General features: G+C 40.0%; 1 non-coding gene across 1 annotated transcript; it reads left to right on the top strand.

Moving 5' to 3' along the window:
* The first annotated feature begins 8,671 nt into the window (after positions 1-8,671).
* LOC121205636 (small nucleolar RNA R71) lies at positions 8,672-8,778 on the top strand. Its single transcript, XR_005900712.1, has one exon. It is a non-coding gene; the product is annotated as a small nucleolar RNA R71 (small nucleolar RNA).
* The last annotated feature ends 781 nt before the right edge of the window (positions 8,779-9,559 follow it).

The raw sequence follows: 9,559 nt of genomic DNA, 5'->3' as shown, positions 1-9,559 counted from the left end.
GTATTGTCCACACGGGTAGACACACGGGCATGTGTCTAGGCCGTGTATGACACACGACTCACTCCCATGGGTGTGTGTTATGGCCGTGCACCCTGCACTTAAAATTTTTAAGTCATTGTTGTACACGGCCAGGCCACACTAGTTTGCGCCATAGCCGTGTTTTAAATTCAGTGTTGCACACAGGCTAAGGGCACGGGCAAGTCCCAAGCCACACGGGCGTGCGTGACCACATGGCCCATACCCACACGGGCGTATGGAGCCTTAAAGCATGAATTTTCCAAGTTTTTCTTGAGCACTCAGTTTGACCCCGAACCATCTTGAATGTATGTTTTGGGCCTCTTAAGCCCAATTAAGGGAGAGGTTGCTTATAGAACGAAAAGTTTTAAATTGGGAAAAATTTTATGGCCCGATTTCTTAAGATTGGTTGAATTTAAGTTCAGTAGCACCTCAAACCCTATTCCAGCGCTGGATGCGGGTGAAGGGTGTTACAAGGCGAAGAAAGTGCAAGAACATTATAACCCGGACTTGTAGAGAAACAGCCACAGAAAAAGAAAAGAAAACCCAACAAGAATCACAAAGAAAACCAGACCGGTGTCGATAAGTCGAATAAGCCAAACTTAGGAAACTAAACAGAGGCGAAAAAAGCATAAAAAAACTATACATGCATGAAAACATGTAAACTATACGATGGATTATGTAAAAACCCTACTTTCACGCAGAGACGGATCAATTGGGATGTAGAAAAGTCAAAAAGAAATATAAACTTTTTGGTCACCGTGGGACCCTCAAACCTTTTTCAGTGCAAGAAACTGGAAAAACATGCACTACATACATAGGCAAAAAAAATAGAGCCACTCAAAACACCAAGAAAACACTAAAGATAAAGAAATCAGACAAAATTCACCGTAAGCATCGAATGCGTAGCCCTGCAAGAAACGTCTTGTCCGACCAAATTCAAATGCCAGAACCTATCGCATCAATTCAATAGCATCGTACTATTATCGAACGAAACCAAAAAGATTAAAAAACTAACAAAAACAAGCCTCACAATCAAAGCAACACACTTAGAATCCCCCTTACTGCCATAATATTCAAGAGAATAAGGCAGACCCACAAACGAAAAACAAGAAGACAAATTGCCCGATTCTTGGAGAAAAAACACGCTACTGCTTCGTTGCTTGATCGCGTGATTCGTAACAAGTAATAAATATTTATAATGAAGATCAAACCTAGAGTAACTATTATCACGATGAAAAGGCAAGCGCACCTATCGAACAATAGTATAGTAATCGCAAGACCGGGATATTGTACCCAAGGGAACCAAAAGTACTAGTAATAACTATCTTTTTATTATCTAACCTAGAAATAAAAGGGTTTGTTTATTAAACTAATTATTTAAACTAATTAACTGATTTAATTAAAGCAAAGAAAAAATTTGGAAAAAAAGACTTAAAGAAAGCAATTGATAAAGACGACACCTAAGGAGGAATCCACCTAGATCTCACTTGTTATCTGACTCTGAACCGGACGATTTATTCACTTGACTTGATCCGTAGATATCCCTAAGTTAAGTTATTATCCCTATTCAAGACTAATAACGTCTAATCCCTAGATTGAATAATCGAGACTTTTCTCTAATTAACACTCTAGGGTTACATTAACTCGATCTATAGATCCCCTTATTAGGTTTCACCCTAATCCGGCAAAATCTCGTAACCCTATTTTTAGGCATTCGATCAACTCTGCTTAATTATGCCAAATCTACTCTTAGGCAGGGTCTATTCCTCCTTTGCATAAGCACATCAAATCATGAATTAATACCTGGAATATTAACTCAAGCATTAAAAACACATAATTAAGAACAAATCAAGTATTTATCATACAGTTCAGATAATAAAAACAAGATCCATCATAGGTTTTATCCCCCTTAGGTATCTAAGGGGTTTAGTTCATAATAAAATAAGAGTACATCTCAAAAGTATAAAAATAACAAAATATAAAGAAAACTCTAAAACCCCTGAAGGAATTTTGAGAGAGATCTTCAGTTTTGGAGTAGCTCCGGCTTTTGAGATGGATCGTCTGGCTTTCTTCAAGTAATACCCGGCATGTGGTACTATATTCTAAAAAAGTTCTAAAAAGAGCGGCCTCCTTCTAGGTCACACTTAGGGTGTTTATATAGGCTTTGGATTGGCTTTCTTCCTCCCTAAGTACCCTTTTCCATGAAAAATACAACTCTTTAAAAAAGGGACACGCCTGTGTGCCACGGCCGTGTGACGTGATTACCAAGCCGTGTTCGATCCGTTGAATTACACATGGCCGTGTGGGCTCAATGGCCAGGCCGTGTGAATCGTGAAAACCTTGGCCAACACCCCCGAAGGCCACGGGCGTGTGAGATGCCCGTGTGGCAAGGCTTAGGCCGTGTCATCTTCTCAATTTGGTCCGTTTTTGTCCCTTTTTAGCTTGTTTTTGGCTCCTTTCGACTCTTAGTGCTCTCCTGAGTAAAAAAACATGAAATAACCGAATTAAGAGCACCAAAATCCACAAATCTAGTAATAAACATCCATAAATATGCTAAGTATTTGGGGTATAGATATGTATAATTTGGCGTTTATCAAATACCCCCACACTTAAGCATTTGCTTGTCCTCAAGCAAAATTCTCATTTACTGCTAGAATTTATTCCTCTCAATCACATAATCATTATTGATAATGTTACAAGTTATTCCACAGAAAATCATATAGTGAGAATTCAACTATAGGGGCATTAAAAGCCTCAAACAATCTAAATTGAATACTTTGAAAAAAAAATTATTGGTAATCTCCTTCCTTCAAGTAATTAACTTTAGCCCTAAATATACAAGAGATGACATCCTCACTAAAGATTCACTCAAATCACTCAAAGGGTTTAAGGTTCAAGATTAAGCACTCGATTGTCTAACATGAAAAGTTATTACCATAGGCTTGCATAAAAATCAAATCTCCACCACTTGTAAATGATACGATATACTAATCAAAAGGTCTTTGCATGGTTGTAATGGGGTTTAGGTTTCAGGTATGGATACAAGCTGAAGAGAAAAGGGTTAGAATCGAGATAATTTTAATATATTACCCCACTATCAAAAACTTAATTACTAAACCACAAACAAATATCTAGAACTATTTTACATGAGTTCATGACAACTTTAGCTTGTTGAGAATTACAATAATAATACTGAGTTTTTTTTTAAGAACAAATCAAGTCGATACAAAATTAAATTCAATCTCGATAAAAAGGGTCAAATTCAGTGGGAGGATTTCAACAATAATGGGTTAATGGGTTAATGATGAGGGTTAATCAACGAAAAAGGGTTAGTAGGCTCAAGGGGTTTCACTAAGGGTTTAATTATGTGGGAAGGCTTTTTATGGAGTAAATGGGTTAAATCCTAAGTGCCTTTATCATCTCAGTATATCAAATCATACGTGTGATCTCGATATGTATAATCGAAGCAAGTTCTTGAATAACAGTTCAATATTGATACACTCAAACCACAAAAGAAGTGAGCAAGAAAGAAAGCTATATGCTCAAAAGGCTAAAAAATTTGAGTTTTTGATGTCATTCCTGTATACTTAAGATTTCAAGATAATACCTCAATTTAAGAAAATAATCTAAAAAAATTTAGTTCTCAAAATATCAACTTATCATGCTTGATTCTTTAAGGTCCTATAATCAAATAATCATGCATAATTCCCACGGTCTAATTCATGACATACCAACAATAATTATAGATCAATCAGAATTTATTCGATCAAGATTATGAGAAAATCACTTAAGCACAAGACCAACTTCAAGGATTTGAGAATAATGCAAAAAGTTAGGTTTCATGTTCACCCCCCACACTTCAGATGTACATTGCCCTCAATGTACAAAGATATATTATTCAAAATAAAGAAAATCATAAGAGGAAGGGACGTGAAACTCCCTGTTATATGGATGTGGAGCTTGATTCTAAGGATGAAATGTTTGGGGAAAGTAGGAGCTACCATTGGTCTTGGCTAGATGAAGAAATTGGGTCATTGAACATGGCACTCATGAGGTATTGTTTCCCTTTTGTTTCCTCATTCCGTAAAATATTCCTAGCAGCTTTGCTTGGAAGTCTGTAGAATCATGAAGAGTTTATTAAGAGTTGGTGTGGAAGAGAGCGTAGTGGAATTACTTGTTAGAAATACCAGAAAATGGAAAAAGTAAAATTTACTAATATAAATATGTCTTTCAAAATAAAATAATAAAATTGAAATGAAAATAAAAATCAAAAGAAAATAAAAATAAAATAAGACTAAAAAAAAGGAGGATTTAATGATCCTCGTCGGTGGGGCCCTCAGGTGGTGGTGCTGGAGTAGCAATGTGGAAGTGCTGGCACAGCTGCTGCATCATGGCCTGCATGTCGTCCATCTATCTATCACGTCGCCGATCTCGCTCGTGAATCATCTCGAACTGTGTAGTGCAATACTGCTCGAAATAGGCGAGTCGGTCGAAAAGGTGTGCCAATGAAACAGCCGCATGAGCTGGTCATTCTCTAGGTTGCACGGTAGAATGCTCCTCATGCTATAGGGGAACATCATCAGGGATGTCCTCAAGATCCTCCACGTCAATGGCATGCGAGAGACGGTACTGGGGAGGATCGGTCCCACGTCGACGCTCGATCATCCTCATGTGTAACATAGTCGTGATGCCCTGTGGGGACATCTGACCTATCAGGGTAAGCGCTGATGACTGGGCCGCGGTGTTGAGGAGGCCGAAGTGTCTGGTAAGGTGCGTTACGTAGGGGCCGATGGAGATCACTCCCTTCCTATGCCGCTCGGTCTGATGGCAAATGGCGAAAGCAATGAAGTAGGCCAAGTCAGTCACGTGTGCATTCGCCATGCACCATAAATAGTAGGCGTCGTGGGTGTTGATGATGTCGGTTCACTCTCTCCATCCGGTCTAGGTGTGTGCCAATATGGCATGGAGATATCGTAGGGAAGGGGGGAGAGCTGAGGCCTTCGAGCGGCTGGGGTCGTAGTTGGAAGAGAGTGGTGCCAAAGCCTTCCAGCACAAGGAGGGGGAGATGTGGATATTGCATATTAGTGCATTCATGTCCTCCTCCTCCATAAACTCATCGGTGTAAAGTCCCAGAGCAACTCCAAACTCTGGAACACTCATTACACGAACTAGACCGCCTAATCGAAAGTGAATGGTGCCCAGGTCGTCATTGTTCGTCATCACCACCCGTAAATGAAAAGTAGAGCATAATTCTAAAGTTAGCTCTAAATAAGTTGGCTCGGTAATAGCGAAAAACCGTTTCCATGGGTCTGTGGACAGGAGGGCGTGGATGGCATCAGCGAGCTGGACTTACTCTACGCAGCCCAGTCAATGCAGCTACCTGTGGTGATGGGTCGTGCGTGTAGTATTTAAAATAGCTCCTCCTACAAAGCTTGTGGAAAGTTAAGGAACGGGTGCCGAACTTCGGCTGTAGCACGCACCGAGGAAGAACCCGGTCCTCTACGTCTCTTTGAGGATGGGACCACGGCCTTCTTTCCTCTTGATGACGACATAATATACCTAAAAATATATGAGCAGTGATAGAATCCACGATACATCAGTAGTTAAGCAAGAGGCCCAAAACTAGTATATTCTATTTAGTGGCTTAAATAATTCAAATATAGAAAAATTTAGAGTAAATTCCTAACTTGTCTAAAGCAAAATAGTACAATATCTATGTAAAGCATGTAAAATACTAATGTAGCAATACAAATTGTAAAAATAAAGTTGAGAAAGTGAACTAAGCGCTGTTGTATGGCGGCACACAGGCGTGTGGTGGCAAGCACGGGCATGTGACGCGGAGAGGAAGCCGTGTGGTGGAAAAAATGGAGGGTATAGAGAGGGGAAAGTGGGGATTAATGCAAGAGGAATGGATTTCAGAGTGGTTTGAGGGTTGGGAAGTGAGAATCGTGGGAATGGTGGCCAGAATAGAGATTAGGGAGTGGGGAGGAGGAATTTTCGACTAGGGTTTAGAAAGGTGGAAGAAGATGAACAGTGGTTTGTTTATATAGGGGAGGGTCACACGGCCTAGGGCCACGCCCGTGTGCTTTGAGTGTGAGCCCGTGTTTTTCAAATTTTTCAATTTAGGTCATGCCCGGCTACTGTTCCACGCCCGTGTGTCTTGGGCGTGTGTGGCACACTGCCATGTTGCACGGCCGTGCCTAGCTTTGTTCGCTTCTCCCACGCCCGTGTGTTATGGTAGCACGCCTGTGTATTGCTGTAAACGGCTGATTGGTACGGGCGTGTCGCACACCCGTATATCAAAGAAATAGAATCGAGCCTTGTCCCTAGCACGCCCATGGGTTTTCAATCCCACGCCCGTGTGTTCTTATCAAGTTCACCCACGGCCATGTCGCACGGCCGGGGATTTATCGCACCCCGTGTTTTGGGGAACTCATGTCCTTCTTCAACACGGTCGTATCGCACGGCCGTGTCTCTTCCCCTGTTTGGCCACAGTTTTAGGCACGCCCGTGTGCCTGGCCGTGCGGGCTGAAAAACTTTGCAATTCAAAGATTAAGTTAATTGATTCGAAATGTGAAAAAATAAAAATAAAGAAATAAAAATATGTTAGTGCTCGGGTTGCCTCTCGAGAAGTGCTTATTTATAGTCTAAGCTCGACTTACCTCTCCGTTGAATGATCAAGGTGGTTCAAGGAGTTCATACTCCTCATTCCTATTGTCAATTTTAAAATAAGGTTTTAAACGGGTGTTGTTTACCTTAAAAGTGCCGAACTTGGTATGACTCACCTCCACTGTACCGAATGGAAAAATACTAAGTACCATAAGAGAGATTTCCTCATTTGGTGTGGTAGTGACAATGTGAGGATCAACGGCATCTAGTAAGACTGTATCGCCGACTTGAAGTTGATTAGGAGAGGTATCGGGCTTATTTCTGCGTACTTTTGGTTTATCATGTATTCTCGGTTTGTGTTCTCGCCATTCGTCTAGCTCCTCTATTCGTAGTCTTAGTTCTTCATGGACGTCTTTGTTCTCTTCATGATAGTAGCGCACTGTCTCTGTTGTCTTTGTTTGAGGAAATTCCTGCAAGGACGATTGAATATTAGTTTTATCATCGACAGGTTTTATAGCATTAGCTTGAGTCTTAGAGGTTTTGACTGAGTCGCATGCTTGGAGTGTTACCGCATCGTCACCTGCACGAAGTGTTAGCTCTCCTGTGCCTACATTAATAATGGTCCTGGCAGTTGCTAAAAATAGTCGTCCTAAAATTAAAGGTACCTCGTTATCCTCATCCATAACTAAGACAACGAAGTCTACTGGGTAAATAAATTTATCAATTTTAATGAGAACGTCTTCAATAATACCCTTAGGAAATCTAACTATTTTGTCAGCCAATTGTATGCTCATCCTAGTCTATTTGGGTTTACCGAGACCTAGTCGTTTAAACATTTTATATGGCATAACATTTATACTTGCCCCTAGATCAGCTAACGCATTATTCACAGATAGACTACCAATTAAGCAAGGAATTATAAAACTCTCTGGATCTTTCAATTTGATAGGTATCTCATTCTTTAGAATAGTTGAGCAGACTGCATTGAGTTCCACATGTGATGTAGCGTCTAATTTCCTTTTATTGCTCAGAAGTTCCTTTAAGAATTTTGCTGAGTTAGGCATCTGCGAAAGAACTTCAATAAATGGTAAGTTAATATGTAATTTCTTTAAGAGTTTGACAAACTTACCGAATTGTTCTTCTGTTCTTTCTTTCGTCATCGCTTTAGGATATGGCACACGAGGTTCATGATTCGTACTTACCTGTTTGGGATCATTATTGTGTACCTCTTTTCGTCCTTTGTTCATCGTGTTGTCTTGCTGTATTTCTGGCTCGGGTGCAATGAATCCTTCCTTATCTTGAGTGCTAATTGCATTGAGGTGTTCCCTCAGGTTCGGTTTAGCATTACTTGGTAGGCTACCTTGTGGTCGTTTGGAGATTAGTTTGGACAGCTGGCCTATTTGAGTTTCGAGTCCTTGGATCGATGCTTGTTGATTCTTAAGTGCTGTCTCGGTATTTTGGAAACGAGTTTCTGACACCGAGATGAATTTAGAAAGCATCTCTTCAACGTTTGGTTTTTTCTCCTGTTGATAAAGTGGCTATTGAAAACCCTGAGGATTTTGTGGCTTTGGATTTCCTTGACCTCCCCAGGTAAATTTTGGGTGGTTCCTCCTACCTGCATTATAAGTATTACTGTATGGTTATTTTGAGATCTACAGTTATTATTGCACATATAGTTGACTTGTTCCTCTTCGGTTGTGGGATTGAAGGATTAATATTCTGTATGCACACCTCCTCCACTTGAGTCACACCTCATTACTGGATGTACCTGGATAGAACCAAGTAAACCGTCAATCTTTTTATTTAGAAGTTCTACCTGATTAGAGAGCATGGTGACTAAATCAATGTTATAGACGTCGGTTGTTTTCATTGGCTTTGTCCTCACAGCTTGCCACTGATAGTTGTTCAGTGACATCTCCTCTATGAATTCATAGGCATCTTTTGGTGTTTTATTGTTAATGGTTCCGCCAGCAGCTGCGTCAATCATTTGTCTTGTCGAGGGATTCACACATTGTAGAACGTTTGAACTTGCAGCCAAAGCGGTAATCCATGGTGAGGGCACCTTCTCAGTAAGTCCTTGTATCTCTCCCATGCATCGTAAAGTGTTTCTAAATCCATCTGCACAAAAGAAGAGATATCATTACGCAATTTAGCCATTTTAGCCGGTGGAAAATATTTTAGTAAAAACTTCTTGGTCATTTGTTCCCAAGTAGTGATAGACCCTCATGGTAACGAGTTCAACCACTGTTTAACTTTGTTTCTCAGTGAAAAGGGAAATAACTGAAGACGAATGGCATTATCAGAAACGCCATTGATCTTAAATGTATCACAAAATTTAAGAAAATTCGCCAAGTGCGTTTTGGGATCCTCATCCTGCAAACCATCAAACTGAACAAACTGCTGTATCATCTGAATTATGTTAGGTTTTAGTTCGAAATTATTTGCAGCAATAGCAGGTGTGACTATACTAGACTCAGTTCCTGTTAAAGAAGGTTTAGCATAATCATACATAGTACGTGGAGCAAGATTTTGATTAGCTGCAATTGCAGGGAGGCAGCTGATCACTTGGGTTTTTGGTCATCTCTTCGGTTGGGGGTTGAGTATCGTCTTCTCGCTTGTTCTTCATGTATCGTAAACTACACCTTATTTCTCTTTGATTTTTGCGAATTGTACGATCGATTTCTTCGTCAAAGAGTAATGGTCTTGACGGGTTTTTTCTAGTCATAAACTATAAAAAACCTGCCAAGAGAGAGAAGAAAAAAATAAATTAATAAATAATAAAATTGCAAGAAAAATAAATGGCTAAATTAATAAAAATTTAATGTTCCTAATATTTCAGTTCCCCGGCAACGGCGCCAAAAACTTGATCGCGTGATTCGTAACAAGTAATAAATATTTCTAATGAAGATCAAACCTAGACTAACTATTATCA

The sequence above is a fragment of the Gossypium hirsutum genome, chromosome A08 (genome assembly GCF_007990345.1).
Source record: "Gossypium hirsutum isolate 1008001.06 chromosome A08, Gossypium_hirsutum_v2.1, whole genome shotgun sequence".
Classification (NCBI taxonomy): Eukaryota; Viridiplantae; Streptophyta; class Magnoliopsida; order Malvales; family Malvaceae; genus Gossypium; species Gossypium hirsutum.
Note: the sequence above shows the minus strand (reverse complement) of the source record. Positions and strands in the feature narration are given on the sequence as shown.